Source organism: Agelaius tricolor, unplaced genomic scaffold (genome assembly GCF_023055355.1).
Source record: "Agelaius tricolor isolate 1412-34295 unplaced genomic scaffold, bAgeTri1.0.p SCAF_1, whole genome shotgun sequence".
NCBI classification, from domain to species: domain Eukaryota; kingdom Metazoa; phylum Chordata; class Aves; order Passeriformes; family Icteridae; genus Agelaius; species Agelaius tricolor.
In genome coordinates, this window is record NW_027269261.1 from 95,235,219 (window position 1) to 95,263,161 (window position 27,943).

General features: G+C 40.6%; 1 protein-coding gene across 6 annotated transcripts in view; it reads right to left on the reverse strand.

Moving 5' to 3' along the window:
- MYO6 (myosin VI) overlaps positions 1-26,903 on the reverse strand; it is a 103,628-nt gene extending 76,725 nt beyond the window's left edge. For 2 of the 6 annotated variants that reach the window (XR_011681848.1, XR_011681847.1), the window contains exon 1: positions 26,638-26,903. The gene's annotated coding sequence lies outside the window, so the exon portion shown is untranslated. The remainder of the gene's footprint in view (positions 1-26,637) is intronic. The other 4 variants (XM_071444480.1, XM_071444498.1, XM_071444490.1 and 1 more) reach the window with 4 other exon arrangements.
- Positions 26,904-27,943: the final 1,040 nt, after the last annotated feature.

Consider the following 27,943-nt stretch of genomic DNA (forward strand, 5'->3'; position numbering starts at 1 on the left):
GTTTAGCACCACTTCATCTCTGTCAGCTGGGACTCTGGCAGGGAGCACACTGAAATTGGATATCAAAACCTACCAGGTATTACCTGCTCTATTATTTACACCCCCATCTGATGTATTGTGCCATTGCCTTGGGACAGGTGCAGGAAGCCTACTCCTGAACGAGCTCTTGAATAGCCAGTTTACAGACCAGCATTTTACAGTGAACAGGAACTACCAGAGGGAACAAACTTTCTTCCCCGATATGCATCCATCTCAATCCAATCTACACTCAGTCCGTCACACTGCTAAAAGAGCACACCATTTCTGAAAACAATGAAAGCAAAGAGACTCATGCCCAGGCTAAAAGCTCTAAGGCAACAAATTTGGCAGCAACACCACAAAACACAAGGAGTAACGTGGACGATGCTTCCAAAAAAGGAGATAAAATAAGTTGTCATCCACATTTGTATTTGTATATATGCACTTAACATACATTAATTGATTTTTAGTTGCTGGATCATTTTGGTCTCTAAAATGAGACCAAAATTAAGGCATCTCCAAGACAAAGAGAATTTGCAAAGGTTATGCTTAGAAGTGGGAAGCCAGATGCCCTTTTCTCTTTCTACATAGAAGGACCTCAGGAGTATTGGAGTTTTTCTCTCTGTTGAGCACAAGAGGAATAGTAATAAAATAAGCCTTTGCCTGAAGCTGGTAAACTTAATAGCTATTCTTTCAAATGTCAGATTTTATTTCTTTATAATTGGTACGTAGTAATAGACCTATCCTTAATTATCAATAAGAGTACTTAACACATTCAGCACTGGCTAAACACTAGAACTAGTGTTCAAACAACTTGCAAGACAAAGCACTGCCCAGATTCAGAGAAAAACACCCACCAATATTTCTGTAACTTTTTTTCTGCACTATTATTCCCCCTTTTGGAGAATGTTTAATGACTTTTTTTCTCAAAAACAATTATCTCCTTAACACATTGTGTATAGGAAACAACTAAGAATCCCTCAGTTGCAAGTTAACACACTATGCTCCTCCCACTTATGTTTACCTAAGTAGTATTGATTTTAAAATAATGTAATACAACTACATTTGGGTGTTATAGACTATTTAAATAGAAATCAAATGCTTCCATCTGTTGAAAGAATTCTACAAAGGCAAAATATTCTAATGCAATTTTAAACCTGTTGCCAGAGCCCAGAGGCAGGCATTTGCATGATCTGATCCTATTTACAATCCTATGAACAGTCTGCTATACCAAGGCACTGTACTGATTGCTCAGTTAACTAATTAAAACAAATGAAAAATTAGACTTCATTAAATAACCAACAGTAACTCACTAAAATGGATAAGTCCGAGGGAAATAAACTAATTAGAATAGGTACAGTAGTAAATTATCATTGTAAAATAATGTTTTCTTAATATTAAAACCACCTTGCACTTGTGTGTTTAAGAGCTGCCCAAAATTCTGCTGATTACAGCAGGCACATGAGACTGCTCTGGGAAAGGTCCTATAAACATACAGAAGAAACTAGACAGAGAAAAACATTCATACATAGTGGTATCTTACTGTCAGACAAATTACTTTTGCAACCCTAGTTTACTGCTCAACTAAAACTTCTCCAAATCAAAGCTCAGGCAGCATGCAGCACTCAGTCACTGTGCCACTGCAGCAGGTGACACAGTATTTCAAATGAACTGCAGCTATAGTAGAGATTTATTTTTATTTGAGCTAATTACAATACAGTTATAGCTCCATTCTTTAACTGAGTACTAAACTGATACCATTTTTATTCTTTACTTTTTCCAATTTACGACAAAACTCTGCTCTAACATATTCTAGTTTATCCATGTCACACTGCAGCTTTTTCATACCTAAAATAACATCAGCAAAGTAACTCTGTGAGGCAGGGACTTCTGCCAAACTGGAAAAGAAGAAATAGACTGCAATACAGCACAGCACAGAAGTACCTCCAAAACCAACTTGCTTTGAAAATCTTAACCCCAACTTGTTAATTTGCAGATATATGCATGTAAAACAAAGAGTATCTGAGGCCCACATCTGAGAATTACTAGATAAAAATTTCTTTTAAAGCTACCTGCTTTGACTGCTTGGGACAACATGAGCACAACAGCTGATGAAATTATTCTCATGGCATGCTCATTTTCTTCTTTGTGTATTTGCATACATCAGCATGTTTTCAATACTGAGCAACCAGAAACTGATTTCTGTAGTATTTCCAGATGAACCACTCTTTTGTATTTGTATTCACTTATTTAACATTCACATAGGAAATGCCTTCTCTGCTGTTGTGTTTGCTATTCAATAAGAAATGACAAGACAGTCCCTCATGCTTTAAGCTAAGGAGAAAACTTATTGTCTCTACATTAAACATGGCAATTCCCAATCAGTAAAGCACAACTGCAATACTCCATGTAATTTCTGAAAACACCTTTGCCTGGAACATCCATGCTCCTGAAAGAACAAATTTTAAGGAGCAGAAGAAGGGGTGTGGTAGGGTCAGGATTAGCCAAAGACCTGTACAGCTTCCTCTAAACCATCTCACCTTCCTGTGTGTTAATTGCTGCTTGAGGCATTTCAGCCCAGCTGCCCTCCTGGCCTTGCTCCCTGCTCTGCCCCTTCCCCTCCTGACCACTTTGAGGAGTACTGACACAGGGCAGGAGATGGTCTGAGTAAGAACATGTATTTTGAAAAAAAGAAAAAAAAACATACTACTTTATCTGCAAATATTTAAATGGCTATTGCATCAAAAGAAGCTGTTAAAAAGAAGGAATTCAATTAATGGTAGGAAATTTCCCCCACAGCAAATGAATTTCATGTATGTTACCATCCTGAAAATGAGGTGATACAGGCATTGCCCAAGAACCCTCAGTTTTGAAATATATGTTTTATGCTTTTTTCAAATGCATCATATTGAATCAATCAGCACTTCTGAACGTCTGTGCACTTTTAATATAACAAAACTGTAGCCCACTAAAAAAACACCTATTGTAGGAAGCCTATCCAAAATAATTTGTACATCAACTGAACAGATTTTTGTAAGGCCAAGTATCTTTCAGGTGTTGTTTACTAAGTGCAAAATTCTCAGTATTGCTCAAGAAATAAAAATAAACCTCACATGAACAAGGAAATCTGCCACTGGAGGTGAGTGAAGCTTCAAAAAATCCAGAGGAAGGAGAGTTTAGGCAATTTTAACAAACATAGCAACTCTGCAGTTGCGGCAGAGGAATGAGTCCACAAGAGAGGCTGTACACAGTAAAAGATCACTTGTGGCACACCAGCAGAGGACAAACAGCAAACATTCTCATCAACTGTACCACGTGACAAGAGGACAAAGAGTGGGGAAGATGGAAGATCAAATGAGACTTAGCAAAGGAAGACAGCAACATATATGGCAGTTAACTAGCAAATATTTGTCCAATTCAACTGCTGTTATACAAGACCAAGAGGAATTTTGTACAGCTTGTAAGTTTGTAAAATTCTAACCACAGAGGTTGTGGTCTTTTGACTATGACACTGAGAAATTAAACCTACATTCATATTAGAATCAGCAAGATGTGATGATTTCCTCTGTGATTCCTGCTCTTCTGCCAGTTTTTTAAGCTATTCTTCTCTCAAGAAAGTTATTTTAGTTCCTACTAAGAAAATAGAGAGGTCTTTGTCCCAATTCTTGTTCATTAAAAGAACCTGCGTGGAGTTTCCTGACAAACCAAGAATTAAGTATGCCAAGGGGATCTGCATAAGCATTTTCAACCAACAGCAATGCCTACTCCAGTAATAGCAACAAGCAGAAAGAGGAAAAATATCAAAACAAAAAACAATGTCAAATTTGAGTAGCAAAGTTAAAGAAAAAGTTCCTCAGTTATTGTCTGGACACCACTTCAGAAGCATTAAAAAAGAGAAATGAGGACTAGAAAAAACAGAACTAACAAGGCTATAAAAACACTTTTGAAAGAGGTTGTTAAACTTAACGCTTTCAGGCTTTACAAGTCCGCCCTAGTGAAACTAGCAGGCAGCAAGAGGGGAAGAAAAGGCATACCAAGGCAGAAGTCACCAAACAGACAAAGACATCAAAGCAAAATCAAAAGTATCTTAAGCCATCTCATAATACATAAGAACACATAGGATGCACTCCTGCAGATCTAGCTGGAGTAGTTCAGGCAGACAAGGTGAACTCTGGAATTATCTCCATGGCAGTAGTCATGCTGTGTGACCACTGGCAGCAGTACTCAAGCATAATGGCTTAAATCATATTCCATAAGCAGCCTCAACAAGGTCAAGTAACTTCAAACCCCTTCAGCTAGCACTTTAACAGTGTATTTGTTTATATCCTCATGTGCCACTTTTTCCAAGTGTAAACATGAGAAAGAGCAAATGCTTCTTGAAGGTTGAGGATGACTCTATGCTAATGAACTCTAAATTCTCCTTCAGTTATGTCACTTTTCAGCCTTCCCCACCCATTCATCTTCTATATCTCATACGCTCCTACTGTCAAATTAGAGTGCCCTGTTTCCCCACCCAGCATGTGCTGCTGCCAAGCTATTGCTCATCTTCAGGTGACCTAATACAAGAACTGATATGTTTATTCTCTCTTAAGCCTATGCACCCAACAGTCTCTCTTTGAGCTTCGTATACAAGGCAAAACAAGAGCAACCAATTGGCCTAAATCTACCAAATACAAGGGATCTCACCTTCAGCACAAAAAGTAGAAAATCTAATAATGCAAATGAAAAAAAAAACACTAAGAAAGTCCTTAATTTGATTCCCAAATACTTAAAATGAAATGGATCACTTATCATAAATATTGGTTGTTTATCATATAAATACCAATATCTGGTCACTGGCTTCCATAATCTGAACTGCAGAAGCTGACCATTATGATAAGCAATCAGGACACCAGAGTTTTCATCCTCTGTAGACCACCATCAATGCTGGCTAAAGCACATCTTGGTGCAGCCAGCAGGACCTTGTACCAGTTAAAGCAAGCATATATTGCATTTTATACTAGCTTTTGTCCAGCTGATTCAAAAAGCTCAAAAAATATAAGCTCCTCAAAAAGAGGCTGAGGTAGACTGAATCCCAGTAATTTATTCTAACTCATATGAACACAGATAAACCCAAAAAAAGTTCATACTCTCCATACAAAAAAAAATCAGAACAATATTCCTAACCACCAATTTAAGGGGGCGGAACCCAGGCCAAACAGAAAAAAATACCACTTTCGAGTGCTTTTGAATTTTTGTTAATTCACCAGCAATTCAAGAACTCTGCACTTAAATATTTTTTCAGAAAAATACTTGAAGTAGAAAGCCTACACTGCCTAGTGACAGTACCATCTATTTTGTACTTTTAGTAGAGTGATGCTAAGCCCTTGACATTCAAGCAGCCCTACATTTCCAGCAGAGAAAGTCAAGAGCTGAGTCATAAGGCAGAGCCTATCAGTGACTTGGTTCTCCATGGCTGCCTCCATGAATAATTCAGAAATGCCCCAGGGGCTCCTGAGGGTGACCAACACACCCTCTGACCTCTCCTCTGAACCCATGTCTTGTCAAGTTTTGAACTTCAGCTATATAACCCTCTCGCTGCAGAATAATGAAACTAGGTAAATACAGAAATAAGCAACCAACCAACCTGCACTGAGTTTTATCAGTTTGATAATTACATATGCAAAAATAACTGAACAGAGACACATTTGCCTGGTAAGTTTTTTTTTAAGTACAACTATAAAAAACATTGCCAAACTCCGGGTACATATCAGTGTAAATGGGACTGATATTTTAGGAAACTAAGAATACATACTCAGCCAGGAGTCAAGTCAAGTCAAATAAACTAAGCACTTCAGATGGCATCATCAAAGGCTGCTGGAGGGTGTGCAGGAAACCTCAGATGCTTGACCTCAAACCAATACAAAGAGCCTGGGCAGGGAAAAAATATATTTGTACTTTCTGACTTACTACCAGTATAACAAATAGCAAGTAAATCAGATGTTTTCAAATGGTACTAACTTTGATTTGGCCACCTTATTAGAGGAGAAAATACTAGAAACTAATGACAATCAGCAGCATATGCAAATTCAGTTATAGTCCAGGAACTGTGTATTGCCATCCCTGGCTGTATAGAATCCATAACTCTTTCAGAGACAGAATTAGGTCCTAAAAGCACTTACATTACCTGTTTCAAACTTCTTTTTCCTCTCTCCATATCAGCTTGTACTTATTACAAAAAGCATGGGTGTAGTTTATAGGCAATGAGCTGAAACACAGACAATCTACAACGGACCAGTGAACTCAGGAGAAACTCTCCCTTCAGAAACACACAACTAAAAAAGGAAGATTCTTGTCAAAATCTACTCAAATATTGTATACAAATAAAGAAATAAAAAATAGAACCTGTTTCCAAGTTCAGAGATCTCATTGATAAAAGTAATTCTGAGGGAGGTGACTGAAAGCTTTCTCTTAACATCATGAGATCATGAGAGTCATTTAAGACAATTTTAACAGCAAAGACAAGAAAGCTACTCCAAGAAGTGACACAGAATGTGTTTTGTCAGCAACTCCATTTGTTTCCTTGGAAAGATGAGTATAGTGGGCCCATAAGTCTGAGACAAAAACCAGTAATTACAACAAAAGATAAAGATCATTTACATAATCTCAAAAAAATTTCTGGAGCATATGATTTAGGAATAAAATACACTTAAACCCATAAAAAATTACTGAAGGTCTAAAACATCCCTCCTGTGAAGAAAGGCTGAGACAGTTGGGGGTGTTCAGAATAAAGAAGAGAGGGCTCCAGAAAAGGCCTTATTGTGGCCTTTCCATAAATGAAGGAAGCCTATAAGATGGAGAGAGACTTTCTGTCAAGGACCCTAGTAACAGGATAAGGGACAACAGTTTTAAACTGAAAAAAGATAGATTTAGACTGGATGTAAAAAAGAAATTCTTTGCAATGAGGTTTGCCTGAAGAAGCTGTGAATGCCCCATCCCTGGAAACCTTCATGGTCATGTTGAATGGAACTTTGAACAACCTAGTGGGGAGTAAGACTTGATCTCTTTAAAGGTCCTTTCCAACTCAAACCATTCTGCAACTCTAAAATAACCTTTAATTCTTGTACTGTTCACAAATAGTTTGTATTTTCACAGAAGGCTGAGTACTGTAAAGGCTTGGCATCTGACCAGCAGCAAACCAGACAAAATCTGCTATTAGCACTGACAGGATCTTGGCAGCAGGGAAACTGCAGGCCATAACAACTTCCACATTAGCCACATCCTGACCACAGCTCAACTCTTTCATTTTTTGGCAAGACACTGCTCTCTGCAAGGTTTGAGAAAGTTCTAGGCTTCCCTAAACCTTGGTACAGGGTCATGCAGATTACAGACTCTGGACTAATCTTTGCACAGATTTTGCCACAGCCAAAGACAAAAAGCTTGTTTTTCTTACTACTGATTCAGTATCTCAAATGGACTGATGCAGCTCCCATAGCTCAAATACTTTTATGAACTATGAATTACAGGAAATCCAGCTCAAGAACATCACACTCACTTCTTTTTCAGAAGATTGAGATCAAAGTCCAACTGCATTTAATCAACTGATTTTAATCTCAAATAGTTTACCTGAATGTTACTGCCCATCCCCATCACATATAAAATGTTATTTATTAATTTAACATGCATGCTGCAAGAAAGTGCATCCCTGCTAACGATTCTGTTAAAGTCAACAATGAGTAAAAATTACCAACCAGCAACACCACAAAAATGGTTATAAATTTTCTGCCCAGGCTTAGCCAAATGCATATTTTAGAAAAATCCTGGGATAGCTTTAAGGTTTTCAATAGCAGATGTCGTCATACAGGCAACAGAGCAAACACTCTCTCTGCACAGGCAAGAGAAGAGAACCACCCCTGGGGCTGGGAACAGGCACACGCAGTCTCAATACATCTGATATGAAAGTAAACCAAAAACAATTTATGCAGAATCACAGCTCCCAGGACCAGCCCTTAAGCATAATTACAAATTCTATACAGAAGCTCATGCAGAGGACAAACCACCACAGTCACATGCTAAGATCAGCCTATTTATTTTGGCAAAGAAGCAAGAAGTGGAGTTAAGGAAAGCTTTTAGTCAGGTTGTAAATTCAGACACAAAATGCAGCTCAGGTGTTTTTAAATTCAAAACTTCCTGAACAATTATAGCTGGGAGAATGAGCACGGTCATGCTGCCACTGCTATTTCCCAATTGGGGTCAGCAGCTCAAAGCATTTATTCGTGGCACTTGAGCCTTCATTTCAGATCATACAAAATATTTCATACAAAAAATGAATCTCCAGAGGCTAGGGAAACTCATCTAAGAAATAAAATCAGGTCGCCAATTCCTACCCATGCAGTCTTCATTTAATTCAGCTGCAATGGTTTCAATCTAGATGTTCAAGAACTGTCAATCCAGTGATAATCTGATGGTTAAGACATTTTTAAGGAAATAGTCGATCTAAGATCAGACAACAGAGTGAAACTCTGCTAAATAAAAATATATGGCAATTATCATGGGCACTTTTTTCTTTTTCAATTACACAGATATTTAGCTTCAATTTTATTTTCCTCTCTTATCAAATATTCAATAATTTAACATTGTGGTGGGATAAGGAGCATATAACAATAATTTTCACCTCAGGAACAAAATGATAAATGAAAACACCTATATAATTTTCAACTCTAAGTAACACACTTCCTTCATTTTGTTGCTTTTTAGTCCTTCCCACAATATTTTGAATTAAACTGAACACACTGTAGGACAAACAAAATATTATGTATTCATAATCGAAGACATCTTATAGAAGATTTGAATGGTCAATTCAAGATATTTCTGGTTTGGTTTTGGTTTTGTTTTTTTTTCTTTTTTCTTTTTTCTTTCTTTTTTACTAATTGTAAAGATTTTAAGCCCATACTCTGCACCCTGTGGAGGGTTTTACTAGTTCTAGTTTGTAACATGCAGCTCTAGTCTGGTCTCCCTGACTGAATATGAATTCACAGCTGCAGACTATCAGGTGTTTTTCTAAGGAGCATCTTCCAGGTTGGTTTCATCCAAATAGGATGCAGTTTGGTGCCTGGGCTTGCAGTGCCATAAATGCAGACAACTAGGAGGTTCAGTACCCTGGTAAACTCCTAAGATGAACTAAAACACTAATGGAGACACAACTCTACTCATTCTTTATCCAGCTGCTGATGGTTACCAGCATGAGAAAGACTCTTGCTCTAATATAGTGACAAACCAGCTTACAGTACTTTCCCCCCCTTTTTATCTGCACTTCAACTTTATTGCCTTTTTTATCTAGGCTTTATTCTTTAATACCAGGCATGAGTGATCATATAACATCTAGCTACCAATCACACATCATCACTTAACCAGAAAAAACAGCCTTAAACAAAGATAGTTGTTTTAAGTAACATAAACTAAGTTTTTCTTCTTTCTTTCCTCCACATGGACAGACTATTGCTACTACAACACAAAAATTTTGCCTTAGACCTCCAATGTTCAACACTTTAAATTTATGCTTCTTGGAGTTCAAACACCAGCTAAGCATAAGTTCCACCCTTTAGAGCTTATATAATTGTAGTGATCTCACCCTCTAAACACAAAGTATGATTAACATTATCTTTAGATCCACCTCGATTGACCCAAGATGCTTTGGCAGTGCCCGTCCTGTGAGCCCCCAGCAGGCAGCTCTCCCCAGCCCACCCAGGGACACTGCACCCCAAGTGCCTGTCAAGCAGCCCTCACCCCGGCTGTGGAAGGACACATGGAGATACTGTTGTCTAATCAAACAGGTCGCAAATTAAAACATTACTTGCATGCTCAGCTGGTAACTCACCACTGGCTCCCCATCAGATGATGCTGTGGACTGGAAATGTGGAAGCAACAGCAACAGGAATGTAAGTAAGTCCTGTTCCTGCAGGTTTCGACATAATCCTGTTCAGCAGTCCAAACAAAGGCTTGTACTTACTCAGCCTACAAATAACTTTTATCAGCGTGTTTTGTCTAAAACTGGGCTATAGATCCCTCTCTCTGGTAACTAATCTTACTGCTGCTTGTCAGACAGGAGAAATTTGAATTAGGGCTTTAAGTCAAAAGCACAGCTAGCATTTGCAATTGCGCAGACCTAACCATGTATCAAAATTTCTGTTCCTGTTCCAACATCACATTATAAAAAGTAAACTTTTATTTGATTTACAGACAATGTATAAAACACAAATCCAAATTGTTTCAAAACCACACTGAAAGATACTATTAAAAATACTCTCAAGGGGAGTGCAAAAGGCTCACACGCAGAAGCTTAGTAGTTCCCAACTACAAGACTGGAGCAATGTTAACTCTTCCCCACAAAACCACAGATACCACCACCAAAAAAACCCAAGTAGAGCTCTCTCATCCCTCTGCCAGGACAAGAGGTACCCAGGACATGAGTCACATTTCCCATTTCTTGGTGTCCTTCTTCCCAACAGAGGCAATACAAGTCCCAGCAACAACAGAAAAATATCTCTGAGAACATGTATGATCTGTACTTCTAAGCAATTCTTTACCAAGAGGGTGGGGAGGTGCTGAAACAGGTTGCCCAGAGAACTTGTGGATGCCCCATCCTGAAAGTGTGGCTTTGAGCAACCTGGTCTAGTGAAACGTGTCCCTGCCCATGGCAGGGCGGTTGGAACTAGATGAGCTTTACGGTTCCATCCAACCCAAACCATTCTATGATTCTGTATTAAAAATAAACAAAGTCTACATGAACTTTGAATTACAGGTAGACTCAAGGAGCATACAGTCCTTTTGTAGACATAAAAGTTTCCCTTTGTTAAAAGCAAAATATTTGATACAACAATACAGTCATATCCACAATGTTAAGCATATTTTCACAATTCAGGTTTAAAACTAAGACCTTCCCAAACCCAATGGTTTTTTCCATAGCTCAGAAAATTTTGTTCAGCAAGTGTTCTTATCTTCCCAACTGATATTACCTACAACATTTAATAAAAAAAATAAAATAAGTCTAAAATACATACAAGCATCACCTGAATTATTTGGACACAAACTGACTTCAGATATTCAAGGCCAATCTAGAAAAATCATTACTTTGATCATCAGAAAATAAATACAAATCTTTTAACATTTCAAAAAGAAAAAAATGTACATATAGTATTTGCCTAACAACTGTATTCTTTGTTCTTGTGTTTATGCAACATAAAGGGAAAAAAGGAAAATGTAACAGAACCTCCATTAGCAAACTTTCTGGAACTTACTACCAAAGATTCCTTGATCTATTTCATGTCAAGGAAATGTCAGGGTTCACTTTTATTTTGTTTCTCAACTGTTAAAGTAGGGCACTTTTTGTGGATCACAGAGATATGGCCCATATAAAATTCAGGATCTAAATAACACTCCTCTAGAACAGTTAAAAATAACTGCTGGTTTGGGAGCCCCTGAAGAGAAGATTAAGAAAAAGTAATATTTCAAAGACTTTTAAATTTAAAAGTTCCCACACTTTAAATTTATGACTGAAATTCAGCAGAATGGTGCTCAGCAGAAATTTCAGGGGGTTCAAAAATCAAAAAGATTAAATTATTTTTTTAATTAGCAAAACTGACATCACAGGTTCAAACCATGTCTCAGCTACATGCCTACATATACCACAGGCTGTTAATACACTCAATATCAAAACTATCAAGAAAAGTAATCAAATGGATTTGCCTATATGAGTGAGGAGGACTAGAAAGCATGAAACAGACACTTCCACTCAGTACTTTTATCTAATTTATGTTCTTGAAGAAATTTCTAATTTTCTCAACACTATTTCCAAGAAACAGGCAATTTAATGCAATCTGCTATAAATCATTAGGATTCACCCAGGTAAATCAAGAAGAAAACCGAAACTTAATTAGATCATTTCAGATCAGTTGCTATGAAATCCAAGGGTTTTGTTATTTGGTACATTTAAACCTATTATCCAGTTAATCAATTAGAGAAGAGGATAACGTGAAATAGTTCTTAAGCATGCTTCAAAGATATTTAAATCTTCTTATATTTTTCTTTTAATTCTAACACCTTCTGTGATCAAAAGCAGGATGTTTAAAGCCTTCCTCCAATTCTAGAACAATCTAAATCAATAGTTTCAAAATCCTTCCCACTGAAAATACATTATTACTAATTTCTAACCTCAAAGACACATCCCTTTGTTCTTACAAGGTTAAGGCAAGACATCTCCTTGCACAACTTTCCTCTAAATGCTCAGTACCAGCCACACAAAAATTCCATCTGGTTTTAAACAACTCTTTGCCAAATAAAAAAAGGTAAGGGTCATGTAATGACAGGTTAAGTACATGTAATATTTACATGGAAAACAAGCTACAGAATACTTCAATCTAGCAGAAAAAGCTGTAATACACAGCCAGTGGAAACAGAGACCACAGAGACTAGAAACAGAACTATTTTAAACGCAATTTTGAAAATCATTTGAAGAATTACTTTTAACCACTAACACAGATTTTAAATTAAGACTAATTTTTTTTCTTTCTAGTTTAATATTTCTCTATCTGATTTACAAGTTGTCACACCTAGTCTGCAAAGCAACTTCTTTGGGTTTTTTTCAGTACACACACAGACACAGCCAAAGGTAAGCACTAATGCCTTCTGACAAAAACACTTGAGAACCAGCCAGATTCCTGGCTGGTTTCAGCATTTACAGATCTTCCATGGACTCAGAAATGCCAGTGATGTCAATCAAAAAGCCTAGAAAACAGTTCAAAAAGTCACATGCATAGTCCTCAGGTTAAAAACATTTAATTGACATCTTCCTGATTACAAGCAAGACCCTCACCCTGCTGATTACAAAATAGCAAAACACAAAACAGTCCCTGATTTTTTTCATGGAAAACTAATATATAACTAGTTTCTAAAAGATGAGGAATACAATGCAGAAGAGACTGTACTGCTATTGAAGAAAAGACTGTGAGGTCATGCAAAACTTATCATCAGTGGATAACAAGACAACCTGTTGCTCCCCTTCTCAAGGCTTTACAAAGCATCCTCTTCAGCTTCCTGGACCTGTAGTCTACAGTGCAGCAAGCCAAGTTCACTCAAGCATTCTATTTACAACTCCAATCTGGAAGTTTTCAGCACTTCCTATATTCCAGCAAATATATTTCTTTATTTCAGACAGATTTTTTTCCCATATATTTTCTTTCACCCAAAATTTGAGCTCCATGGGAGCTTAAGCTACAGTGATCAGGAATTCAACACAAAAGTTAGATATTATTAATTCAAATTCCTCCTTGCGAATAGAAATGTTTCAAATCTGCTTTCATGATGGATATTTCTTCACACAGTTGAATGACCTGAGTGCCACCTTGGACGAGCAGAGGGGAGCTAACAGTAATTTACCCATGGATTTCCTGTAGTTCCTTTCTAGAGTAAAAAGTCCTCCTTGGGGATGAGTTTTTGGGTTTGAATCATTCATGGGAACTAAAAAACTAAAAGCTTTTAAGTACAGTTGTTTCACATTATCATATGATTAGAGATCTTCTAAGGTCATCTTAGAAAAATTCCAAACAGTGTAAAAGAAACAATTGTGTAGAATGTAAGTACAATGAAGATCCTGGAGGATTATTACAAGTCAGGCGCTTCCTCAGGAACCCAGAAAGCTCCAGTTCCTCGTGTGCTGAGACAGCAACAATCACATGGGGTTCAGCCTCTTCCCAGAGACCTACATGAAGTCTTGAGGCAAGAACTCAAGAACAACTGAATTCAAAAAGAGTAAAATGTAGTACAGAACAGCCCAATGATACAACTTTCAACCCACTGAACTAAAGAAAAAGCCAAAACAAAACACAACCAACCAACAGACCTATTTTGCAGAATGCATCAACATATGAATCACACCACTTAATGGAGACTCCACCTCTCCTTACAGAGAGTCCTGTTCCACCCTCCACAACAGCATACCTGTCTTCAATTACAGGGAGGTATGTGCTTCCTTTTATTGACTGAAGGACACAAAGTCTGAAGAATTCTCTTATTATTTCTATTAGTAAATAAAAACCATAATAAAAACTATTTCTATTAATAAATAAAAAAACGATACAAACCATTGCATTTTGATATCAATGTTCTGTTCAGAGGAATTTCACAGCTCCCAGAGTTTCTGCTTTACTTGGGTGATTAATGAAAAGAACTTGCTGGCTATTACGGCTTACTCTAATTAAAAAAAAAAAAATGCATGCCTCTTGAATAACTCCAATAACTTGGGAACAATAAAGGAAACAAGATTAATCGAATGCCTTCTCAAATGCCTGCATGTCCAGTTTCTATGCTGCCTTCAGACACAAGGGTGAAACATGCTGGCTAAATTTCCAGTGTTATGACCTGTGAAGAATACAAATCTAAATTTCCTAAAATAAAAATATCACTGCGTGTCTGTTAAGAAAAAATAAACTTTTTTTAGAAGTGACAAGTTAGCAAAAGTTGCTGACATTCAATTACAAGAGAGAAACACAATTATATTTCAAAGGCTATTAAAAAAGCATTTGCTTTCTCAGCTTCCCTCTATAAAACTCATTCAAGTTTTACTGGCTGCTGTAGTTTACCTAATTTCTCCACGCATTCAGCAGCCTGTGCTGTGGGATGATCCTCCTTTGATACAGAAGCTTTTGACAGAATTCTGGGAACGTGTCCAGCATAACAGAAATAACAGCATAGGAAACCCTAATACACCAGGTGTGGCTTCAGAGATGAAGGCTGAGGCACCCAGGAAGTGCTCTAATAACTACAGCAGCCTTCCTGTAAGCTTTTACCACCGAAGGTCTCTTGAACTAGATTTATGCTGAAAAGCATCAGGGAGGTATAGGACACACAACTGATTTTTTTGCCTGACCTGCTCTTCTATTGTAGCAGTGGAATAAAAGATAGGCTTTGATTGTGGTGAATGATTTTCATCTTTGATACTTGGCTTCTCCCCTTTCTCTAGGTATCCCTTAGTTTATCTTTTCTCCCAGCCTCAAAATGCCTTTAAAAAGTTTCTTTCTAGAAATTAAAAAGGTAAAGAGTTAAAACTGCAATCTAAAAAACTCCCTGCAATGTTCTGGACTGCTTTTTGTTTTGGGGAACACAAGAGGCCCGCAGCTGCCCATTTTGCCAGTGGAGCTGTGCTCATCCTGCCCTGTGCTGAGCCTCTGAGCCCAGCCAGCAAGGCTCTGCCTGGAAGGTCAATCACATCTGCTCAGCCTGCCCTGTCCAGCATGCACCCAGCTCAGCAGCCACTGCTCCAGATCATGCTTTCCCATGTGGCTGCTTCTGCCCACACCACCCTGCTCAACACCAGCATTCATCATTTTGGATGTCCCCTTGTCGAGCCCTTCTGCTCTGTACTGCCTCCTCCTTATACATTAAACTGCACCTAAAATTAGCCTGAAAAACAGATCTTCAGCTCAAAGCAACAGCATTCTCCCCACTTCCATTTTTTCAAAACAGGAAGACTGACTGCTACTTTGATCCAGGAATGTAGTGAATCCACATTAGGATTCACTCAGGAGGTAAAAGTCATAGGGCTTTCTTTGTGAGGGTGCTCTTGGCACAGTGACAAGGGGTTTTGCTGACCAGAACAAGCTCAGCATGTTATCATCTGGTGCAAGGACCACTGTGAAAAGCCAAAGGAGTCCCCAGCAGAGCAGCAGTTCACAATAGCCTGCAACAACACAAAGTATTCCTTCCTGCTGACTCGCATGGAGAGCCAGCACGTTCTACTGCAGGGCTTCCCAGGCAGTGCTGGGCACACATGAGCAAAGCTTGCCATGACAGGAATGTTGCCTGCAGCAAATGTGTCCTCCACATCACTCTCCAAACCTCAGCCTGATGAGCAGGGTTAACTGTAGGTTGACAGCTCTCAAGTAATTACAGCCATTCCCAATCCAGTGCTAACTGGTATGACATTGGTCATTCTCCACTAGGGAAGGCAGAAAACAAAGAAGAAAACCCAGATTTTGATTAAACTCTCTTCCCAATCTTTAAATTCTGCTTCTACCAGATGTTCTGCCCTGCATCTCTCCACTACCCTTTTGACTAGACACCAAGCCTGGCTGATAAGTAAAGCAAAAGCCAGCATCTCTTTCATCCTCAGAAAACCACAGTGATGCAGCCAGTTTTACTTGCTCGATTGTACAAACTCCATTTGCAATCTGATTTGGTATAGGCAGTTGACAAAGAGCCTGCAAAGCTGCATGCTCATCTGTAGGATTGACGCCATGCAAATCCTTCCCACTGCCAGCAAGTTGTGAAACACAAAAGGCAGGATATCCTGGAAGTAGTGTAACATAAATGAAAAAAAAAAAGGCATGTGTCCTGGGAATAACTTACATAGAGATTCTTTAGGGGCAGAAGCTGATCTTGAAAAAGGAAGTCTGATGCAGAGGGAGACACATTGTGAAGCCGTCAACAAATATCAGCACATGAAGCACCAGCAAGGATCCAGATGGCACCAGCGTGATCCAGGCAGATGAATGACAGACAAGACACGATGTAACCCAGGAAGCCAATCCTGGGTGACATGCTAACAACATCCACTGCAGCATTCATTATGTTCTACACTCTGCTGAACTCCAAATGAATGCTATCACATGCATCTGGGTCAAAATTTGACTGCCATTACATTCAACAGTGCAAAGAGGTGATATCAACTATCACTGAACCAAGGTCTGCATCCCATTACTTGCTATAGCCTGCAGCACCCAAGCTCCACACCATGCCATTCCTGTCCCAGCTGGGTGGAAGCCCTTGGAAGATAGCCTGGTACCTGAAAATGGGGAAATTCTCCTCAGCTAAGGGAAGACTTTTAAAACCCTTCATTCTCCTCCCACATTTTTTTCTGGTTAGTATTTAAACAGACGCACAGACTTTGACAACAGTATAATAATAGCGAAGGCACAATAGTTTTCTTTTACTTCCCTACGTATTAGTACAAGCTTTTAGCTCATATTAGAAAAACAGCATAGTCCAAACATTTGCAGGAGATGCTTGAGGGAAGTGATTTGTTAGAAAAAAGGAAAAGAAAATCCTTGTTTTTCAATGGTAGTAACTTGAAGTCTGCTAAAACACAAGCTTCAAAAATAAACAGCACCCTCACCAATCAGCAAACTTTGTTCAAATGTTTGCTAATATTACTAGGCTAATTTTTCACTACATAAGATGGCTATTACTTCACATTCAACTCAGTGTTTACATGTGTTCAAGTTACACAGCTTTTCCTTACACAAAGGCCTGAAACAAAATAAAATTAAACACTTGGGAAGAAAGTCCTCATAGTTTCTCATACTTGAAGATGTGCCTGCTTCATTGTCAGACTGGAGATTACTTGTTAGAGTTTTGTGGGTTTGCTTGCCTATAAAATGTTCCACACAAAATTAGGCCACGAATTTAAAATTAAGCAGCTGATCAAACTGAACAAAACAACGCTACAGCAGCCTCATGCACAGCTGCATCTTGCCCATTCAAATTTCCCCTTTAAGTATGTACAGTGGAGGAAGTAACAGCTCCATTTGAGAAGGCTCCTGTCTTACCTGGTCCCCTAAAAACTACTTGAACATTTCCAACAAGATGACCAATGGAAACGAGAGGCTGCTAGAGAGAACATGCTGAGTCCTAGAAAAACATAAGCCAATTAGCTTTCATTAATTACCACTAACCACACCTTAGCACACCTTCAGATGTCACTCCAAAAACTTTACCTGTCTTGGGGTGAAATACTTAGCCCAAATTGCAAGGTCTCGTGGTCTTACACCCACAGCAGGCACACCCAGGGTCAGTGCCTGGACATGTACAGGGCTCAGGCAGCACCTTAGGTTTGATGAGGGAAACATGGCTTCAAATCCTGCCCTGCCCCAGGTGGGAAGGGCAGCCCCCAGTGCTAACCTGTTTTGCACAAAAGCAGTCATTTTTCTTCTACTACAGTCTTGCTGGGGTCCCTTTGGTTCTCTCAGGTCCTCAGAGTTTCCCACCTTGGCATCACCCTTCAGAGCCTTCATGTATTTCTTAGGAAGGAGCTCACCTCAAAATACTCCTCCTCTTCCCAGTAGTTTCCCGTTCCCCTGCTTCCACCTCCTCCCTTGGGCTAAAGCAGCAGTCACTCAGTAAACATGCCAGTGACATGAAGTGCCTTTTGTCTGCCCTCTTCTCTCCCAAAGGGATTTGTAAAGAGACCAGGATTAATACTAAAACAACTCATGTCAAACAGCTGTTAGGCTTTTTTTTTTAAACCATATAAATTTCTACTTCCGTCCTATGTACTCAAGCAGTCAGTACTTATTACTCACTCAAAATCCCAAGCCTTTATTAAGCAAAAACAAACAAACAAAATATCAGGAAATACTATAACTGCATCTTTTTAAGGCATAAAAAAAAAAAACAACAAACCAAACTCTTTCTAAAGAGATCAGTAACTGATCCCAGACTGTAACAGAAGCTCCAAAGGGCAATTTAAAAAAGCAGAAAGTCTATGAATTAACTTTATAAATTATAACCCTTGCCAGGCTGACTGCTATGTGAACAGACACAGAACTCTGTGGCAACAGAAACAAAGAAGCTAAACTCCAACAGCTGCTAAAATAAACTCTTTTTAGTTCTAAGTTAAAAGAAATCTGATGTAATATTTCACAAAAATACATACATGTATTCAAAACTGGGAAAAGCTGCAAGGATTTAAACTGAAATAATAATCTGTAAGAGTATATGGTCAACACATTATTTATGTTTGTCATTGCTGCTTTGGTGTTGAATAGATATAATTTAGCACATAACCCAGAAATAGCCATAGCATCAGATGTCATATCATCAAAAGACTGCACTTTCATTGATAATAGGAAAGATTCCTGCAGCCACAAGAAAAGCAGCTACTTAGACCACTGAACAGTAAAAAAGCATGTTCTGTGGGTGTTGACCTTTTGAGCAAGACATGACTTGTACAGCATGATAAAAGGCTAAGAAACTTCATGGCTAACATTCCTCTGCCTGGGTTAGTAAGAAATAATCTTTTTCCTTTGAAAGGATGTAGAACTTTACAGCAAAACATAAGATCTAAAATTTGTTTCAGATTACCATCAGAATATGACATAAAAGGTACTTCAAAAAACATCCTTCCCCTAAACAAAGCTTAAAATTTGTTTTTGCATAAATGATCTAAAAAATACTAAGGTGTAAGACTTTTTCAAAACTCCATAGTGCATGTCCAAACACCCAAAGAGAAAAAATTTTAATAGAGGACATTCATGCAGTGAACAAAACACTATCTCAAGGTCCAAATAATCTGAGATTAAGTGTCTGACCATACTAATTTCAGGTGTTTGAGAAGATGCAAGAGTACTGTAATGGGATGACAACTGAAGACAGAGATCATCCCACCATCTGCAAAACTGCATGGGTGCAGAAGAAACAGGAGTGCTTTGTTCCCAACAACCCCAATTCAACACAATTATGACAGCCCACCTCTCCTGTTTCCCAAGAACTTTGAAATTTGAAGCAATGCTGTTAACCACAGCCAAAAGAAGATCAGCTAATAAAATCTGTAAAAACCATTAGAGGCACTATTTTGGAAAAAAAACAGAAGAGGAGGATTGACAGGCCCAGCAGTGCACTCATTGAAAAGCAAACCAACAAGTATGAGAGGAGAAACAGCATCATTCCTGGCATGTCCACATAAGTAACACCCCTTGCTGTACAGCAGAGATAGAAGCCACTGCAGAATGCCATTTGTGTACACAAGCACCTGCCATAAAGGCTGCCTGCATGAACACTGCCAAGGCTTTAAAGCAATCAGCAAACACTGAAAAAATAACTCCCTAGGATCCTAGAAAATGAGACAAAGATTTAGATCACCAGTTTTCCTATCTTTGTAAAGGATCCCAGGTAACAAAAAGTGAAAAACCAAAACAAAACAAAACAAAACAAAAAAAACCAAAACAACAAAAAAAAAAGGCAAAAAAATTACCACCCCCAAAACCACAAAATAAACTCATTCTCACCCCTAAAACATGCACTAAACCTAAGTTTTTTTATCTTTGCACAGTAATAAAAGTCCCTATTATCCTACGGCCCTTTGAAGTCCATGATCTTTTACAATCCTCTCCCATCCTACTCTATGACTCTGTCCTTGTATGTGACTCTGCCTGGGTGTCCCTGCCCACAGCAGGGTGTTGGAACTAGATCATATTTAGGTCCTGATTCTATGATTCTATTAAATTTCCCCACTAATACTCTTTATGCCCCTACTTCTGTTTGCAAAGGCCTCTGGAGGCATTTGTTTAACTTTTGTTAGAGGCAATGCAGGTTACACAGGTCTGAGACTGCAAAATAGGTTGTGGCTTCCTGAGAGAGGGTGAGCTGAACGACAGTGACTTATCACACCTCGTCTGCCTCCCCTCCTCTCTGATGCTCTGCCTCTGCAGAGAGAAATGGAAATATGGATATGGATTTTCACGATATGGAAAAGAGAAAGGTGATGGGATTTGTTGCTTTCTGCAGAGCCAGTCATTTGCACTGGGGTGTGAAGGAGCCCATAACCATCCACCCAACACTGCTGGGAAGGGCAAGAAGATGCAGCCATTTCTCCTTTCAGGGTCCAGCAGTCAATTACCTCAGCCCAACTGCTTACAAAACTGCAACCCAACAGAATTGTTAAAATTGAAGTCATCAAAAACGCTTGTCAGATTCTTCATTCCTGAATGCTCTGCTGCCTGTCCTGGAAACTTTGCAGTACATAAGCAAGGCCAACATCACAAAAGCTTACTGCACATGGCTAAACCTGAACTGGATGAGCAGCTACAGAGCATCCTCCCCCAAAACTCTCCAATGGCTCCCCTCAAACAAGCAGAGTGCCACGATAAGCAGGTTTGGTGTGCCTGCACACAGCGCTCACCCCGACAAGGCAAAAGGACACATAACAACACTGTCTCTCTTTGGCACAGAGGACTTGGTGAAAGAGTTTTATTGCTGTCAATCCCCTCACTAGAGAGCAGCTGTGATGGACTGAACTTGAAGAAATCAGGAAAGAGCAAAGCACAGGTGTGAACTTGGAAGGGCGCCATCAGCTCACCACAGGCATGACCTCCTGCACAGAGCACACCTAGGGACTGGAGAAGGACATGGTGTCCTCCCACAGACAGCTTCTTCCTAAACATGGCTACTACAGTATCACCTTACAGCCGGGCTCCTTTGGATCTGGAACTCTGAGAATGTACCTGACACAAAAGCAAAACCTTGCTGAGTGCATGGCAACAAAGACAATATAGCAGATGAGAGGGACGGAGCTCTGGACCATACAAATCTGAACTTGCTCAAAATGTAAAAAGCAACAATATTTCTGTGGCTTCAGCTCAGGCCTGAAGGATCCATAGAAACATTTAGATATAATTCAGAAGGTTGCTGATATTTTTGTGAAATACAGCCAGAGATCTTGCTAATATTGAAGAGATTTTTGTGAACAACTGGCTTTGGTAAATATTCTACTTCTTTTTTTTTTTTTTTTCCCTCCATGAATTTCAAATCTGTCCACTAGGTCTTGTTAATTACAAGGAAAACAAATTTGCTCATGAAACAATTATCCACTATGAAAATAATACTCTTAATTTGTCTGTGTAACTACCTTTGCAAAATGAATTCAGCATCTGTTAAGAGATGTTGCTTTAAAAAAAAGAAAAAATTTCTTTTATGATAAATAAAGCCATCTGTTGAACATTTACAAAACCAGGGTTCATTCAGACTTTCAGCTCAAGACTGAGAATTTCTCTTTAATTTCTCTGAGAGTAGATCAAGGCCTAAAAGATGCACATATGGATGTGGCCACCCCAGTTCTGGTAGTGCTCATGGCACCTCTGTTTGGCACTGCCAGGACCTGACCCCAATTTGGAGACTGGCCACATTCTGCACAGCAGCAGTGCTGCAAGCTGTGCATACAGAAAGTGAAGTTTAATTCCAGATGCCTCATCCATCTCTCGTTCCCTGGAGCAAGCAGAAACTGCCCTTTATCCACACACTTGCAGAGGAAGAAGAAGCATTCACAGTACAAGGAAGGTCCCTTGGCTTGACAGAAGTGCTTCAGGAGTGACACAATGCCTGGGTATGACTGGCAGCACAGCCACAGCAGCCAGACACCAACCCACAGTTAACCAAGCGCTCATGCATGCCCTGCTGCTGACAGTAGCTGCAATTCAGCTCGCAGAGCTTACACATGCCTCCAGGAGCTGTAGCCAGCAGGCTAAACGTCATCTGGCTGCAACTCCCTTGGCAGCAGGAAGAAGTTAGGACTGTGTAGGTGCACCAAGGAGTCCCAAATCACCTTTTCAAGGCCAGGCTATGCTGTCCACAGATGGCAACAGGCTTTGCCTTGGAGCTGCAGCGCCATGGCACTGTGGCCAAAGAGATCCAGCCTTCCCCAGCCTCATCACCCTCTGCTCTGTTTCTGCACACAGCTCAACAACAACAACAAAACAAGAACTTGCTTTGCCTAAATCAGCTTTTTGAATAGGTAGTCTAAGATGGTCACTTATCAAAAGACAGCTTTAGCATGCTTTCCCCAATAAAATACATATATTAAATTTATATGGTAATTACTTACAGAAATCAGTCTACCAGAGACTAAAGTGTCCATGGATTTATCTGTCCTTTTCTTGACATCAGAGCCTTAGTAAAAACCATGAAGGCTGCTAATGCTTCTCATTCAGCTTTGCAAAACAGCTGGTTCTGTTGTTTTTGGGTTTTTTTTGGGGGGGGGGGGGGAAGCATCCACAGCCATCAGTTCAAAAAGTACAATTTTCCAATTTTCTGTGTTCTTTATACTGATATAGTACAATCAATACTTCAGAAACACTCTCACTAGTATTAACTACAAACCTACAACAGTCAGTTATTCCAAGAAATAACAAAGTAGAAACTTAAATAGATAGCAAGCTATGTTAAAATGTTGCCATTTTAAAATGCCTTCTCATACTTTAAAAAGTGGATACAAAATGAGAGACATATGATAAATGACAATTTTTTTTTAAGTTAGGTATTTTGAAAGTCCTTTTTGAAAGTGTTTCAGACCAAACAGGCTGTAACACTAGAACACAAGTTATGAAGCCACACTCAGTATATTCTAGAGTAGATGATGAATACCTCAGGTTTTATCCCTCTGATTTTCCTGGTTTAAATCACAGTATGGTTGTACACCTACATTTCCTACAGTATTACAGGCTATACTCCTAAACCACAACATTTTGCTGCCAAATGCAGTAGTTTGCCTCAACACTAATTATTTTAAAACCAAATGCCTTAAGCTGTAACATGAGATGACCAGCAACTGAAAGATTATAGGACTTTATCAGAGAAACTGTTCATCTTTTGAGGACTGAAATTACTTTTTTCTACATAAACTCAAGCCCAAATACAGACAGCACCTAAAGCAATCATCAAGCTCAAGCCCCTGCATGCGAACAAGTAAAACAGTTTTGAGGAGTGTTTTTAATATATCCTTAACACAAATACTATTTGACTTTCAAAAACCTTTGCAGAAATGAGATTGCACAACCTTACTTTCTTTCAGTTTTCCCTAAGGCATAACAGATTTTAAGAATTTCATCAAGTCTTTGGTGCAAACTAGTTTCATCTTTTTTGATAAAGTCACTGACAGAGGAACACAAACCACTTCTCACTAATTTTAATACTCTAACATCTTGTTGTTCCCTCATCTCATCTCTTTCTGCTGGAAATGAGCTTGTCTAGCTTTGTGGAACACACTTTCCAAACACACATATTCTTTGCAGATCCGTTTTCCAAAACCTTCCTAAGCTGTGACCATTTCTGGTAGATGGACACATTTGAATTTATCTTTCTTAACAGACTGTGGCCAAAACTGGACACATTATTCTATTAACTTAAGCTGCACTAGTATGAAAAGCTAAATGCTGAACTTCAACAGTAACTGCATCCCTGTGCTTCTTGTGATCCCACATAACCCTCAGATCTGCTTCCATGGTGCTGCTGCCAAGTCGACTTTACCCATCTGCATTATGGGATCTTCTTCCTGAAAATAGTATCTTGTACTCAAATACTGCCTTCGAACTTATCAGAAACCTCTGTCCTCCAAAGCAAAGCATCAAAAACACAGCCTGAAAGCCCTACCCACTCTCCTTCATATTTTGTGCTAATTCTGTTGATCAAAGATATCCATGTCAACAAGTACAAAGGTGCCAGAACTGCCCCCAGCACCACTTAAACCGATGTTTGATGGTGACTCATAATCATTTCCTGAGAATTATCACTTAGAGTTGTTATCTCTGTACCTGGTCCCTTTGGTTCAGCTGTTCTCAAAAACTTACTTCAGTTGAACAGTTTTCCTAAGAACAGCCCTACTGGGTCAGACAGCAGGTCTGTTGTCTGCACTATGTCAATGCCTGAAATTAATATAAAAATTTCATAAGTAATTGACAGTACTTTCCCAGTCTATTGTCCCAGCTCTGAGCTCAGCTTGGTGACTCCCTGAGCTACTTCAGGTATGCCACACAAGTCAGCCTTAGTGTGTTTTTCTTCCATGAATTTGTCCAGCTGCTTTTCAAATCCCTGTAAACTTTCAATATCCACATGCTTCAGAAGGATTTCCAAAGCTTAACTTACCACACATTGGGTCAAAACCAAAACCACATCCCTTTTGTTCATTTTGAACCTGCCAGCTTAATCATATGCTTTCACATTTTGTTCTGATAAAAAGTTAGTCCCTACTCAACTTTGCCGCATCATTCATAAGACTGTCAAAATTTCTAAAACCTGAAATCTTTCCTCAGACCAGTGTTATCAAATACCACAAAAATACAAAGGTTAGACTGGGTCACAAAGCCTTCTCCACCCTGGCAGACCAGGCACAAGGAAGCACTATTTCACCTTCCTTATGAGAACATTACTGTTAATGGGTCAAAATACTGACCCATTATCAAAACAAAGGCACATGGCAATGCCGGAGGCTGCAGGACACAGTACTTAGTGCAGATTATAGAGGAATGCCCCCTCTGACTAGAAATAATGGGGGTGGGGAAATTAGTTCAACTTAGAATTTCTGCAAACTAATATTGACATGGTTGTAATTCAGAAAGCTATTCAGCTTCACAGGAAAGTTTACTGCCTTTATGTTTGCATTGCTGGCTTTGTAGTTTTACAGTCAAAGGCATAACTGTGCCTTCACTAAATAGTTTATTAACTGAGACACATTAAAAACCCATCCACTAAAAACAGTGTCAAGCTAAATCTTAATTTCTACGTTATTAAAAGCAACATCACAAGGGTTTGGAACTTGTGCTCTGATAATTCTGATATTTACTCTCCCACCTCAATAACACTGAGATCTCTTGCAGTTATTTTATAAACCATACATTTAAAAGTTAACTTGTGTGTTAGAAGTTTTATTGCATTTAAACAAATAATGCAAGAGATTTGCTTACACTTTTAAGTTTTCAAAATTAACATTTTAAAAACTAAAATATTTCTGGTTTTGTTAGGCTTTTCTTTTCCACTAAAAAATAAAGTTAGAAAGCGCAGATGACATTTAGCTCACGAGTTCATCTCCACCCTGTTAATTTGTCACACTTGCAACAGAAGGAAGGCTCAGTGCCGTGGCCAACCTTTGTACTCGGGCGGCTGTGAACGCAGTCCATAGGCCGCCCGCAGCCCGGCGATGCCCACTGAACTGTACGGAATTAGGTGGCCTCAAAGGTCTGTTCCCTCCGGAGCACCACAGGGCGCAAGTCACGACATACTGCTTCCCTGCACCTTTGTAACACAGGGCTGGCAGTCAGCAGTGCTCGCTGAAACAACACGTAACAACCATCCTTTTACAGAACCTAACTATTAGTTCAGCTACCTCCATCCTACAGGCCTTGGCATTTACGAGTTGAGAACCTGAGAGCCAAGTATTAGACAAGCACCAGCAGTATATTTGCTGCACTGCAAGTTGTATTCTACACCATTAAGGAGACGAATCCTTCTAAGCTTTCCTATTCAGTAATGGATGCAAGTTACAGAAATGGGGTATTGGTTTTTAGTTGTACATCACAGCGACACACGCTGCTCTCCAAACCGCAGCCTGCAAAAGTGCTTCAAGCAGAAATACTCCAGAAGACTTTTTTCCACTGAACTACCAGTCGTACTGTGTCCGGCCAGTAAAGGCTATACAAATTTTATTTTCTCTTACAAGAACAATCCCACCAGCACAGAAATGTTTCTGAAGCAAGGAGGGGAGCTTAGCTGTAACTCCGCAGGGATGGAATTTCACAGAGGATGATACTAAAAAAAACCCAAACAAGCCCACAAAGGAAAGAATTTCCATGACAATTTAAGGAAGTCAGGCACAGTCCAGAGGGATTCTAAGCTCCGGCTCCGGCAGGTCGGTCCCGCGGTGCGCTGGCCGGAGCGCTGCCCCGCCGAGGGCCCGGCCCTTGCCTCGCCTGCCCCGACCGCACCTGCCCGGGCGAGAGGGGCGGCGGGGGCAGCCGAGGGGCAGCGCCAAAGCCGGGCCGGAGGGCCGGCGCCTCCCGCCGGGGGTCGGAGGGGGCGGCGGAGGCCGAGAGGCCGCGTCCTTACCTGCTGATGGAGGTGGTGCTCCTGCGCTCGGCGCCCCGCTCGCTGCCAGCCCTGCTGCTGCTGCTGCTGCTGCTGCCGCCGCTGCTGCGCTGCTCTGCGCCGCCCCCGCCGCCCGGCACGGCCCGGCCCGGCCCGGGACGTCACCGCCACAGGGCCGGCCGGGGGCGGGGGCAGCGCCGGCGGGGCGGTGGCGGCCGGAGAGGCCGGCCCGGCCTTCTCCCCGCGCTGGGCTTGCCTGGCCCGGAGCCCCGGCCCCGCGGCGCCCCTCGGGCGTACCGGGCCCGCAGCCCGCGCCCTCCACGGCAGAGGTGGTGCTGAGGGGCTGGCCCCTGGTTATTTTGTGTGTGTTGGGTCTCTTTCTTTGTTTTTTACCGACGCGGTTACATAAAGGGTCATTTTGGTACCTTTGTCTTTACTGACCATCGCCCCTCAAAGAAAGGCGCCGAGCAGGTGGCGGCTCTGCTGCTGTACAAACCTTGGGAGTCAGAGGCTGTTTCAGCCCGGCTCCTCTCGCAGGCTCGCCCTGGCCCTGTGCTGTCCCTGCCGTGTCCCCAGGGTGCTGCCTCGGCCGGTGTTACAGGGCTGGGAGCAGCCATGGTCACACTCGCTGAACAGCAGGACAGCTTGGCCTGCCCCAGCCCTGTGCCCCTGAGCTCCTGCGAGGCAGCCCGGGCCAGCCTGGGCTCTGCGGGATTGCCCTGGCGTGCCCCTCGCCCAGCCCGCCATCTCCGCGGCTGCTGCGCGGCTGAGACTCGGGCAGAGCGGCCCGGCTGGGCGGCATTGCATCATGCCCAGCCAGGGTGTCACACCGCCGGTGCTACTCACTGCCACCCCTCCCGTGCCGCAGCTCTGGGCCACCTCCCTGTCCCTTGGCTTTACCACGATTCATTCCTGGCGTCGCCAGCTGGTTTGTCAGCTTTCCCATGGCACCGTGCTTCTGTCCCCACAATAGTTCATGAGCAGCACAATGACCCCGACTGTACGTGCAAACCCTCCTTGTTCTCCACCTGATGGTTTGTTCATAGGTCTTTTGCTGACAAAGGGAAACAAACTAGTTAATACTTTAAAATCTTATGTTTTTCCTTGATTTTGCAGCCCTAGCTACCTTTCTTTAAGCAGGGTGTGTTTCATGGCATCCTTTTTGAGTGTTTGGACAACACCAGGGACATTGTGAGTATAGCCGCTAGCTCATAAATAATTTACATCAATTCCTTCAAGCCATAGCTGTCCAGTAGATATGATTGTCATAACAATGCCTTGGCCTCTTTTAGAGGATAAAGAGAAATCCCAGGGGCTCCTTTAGGGG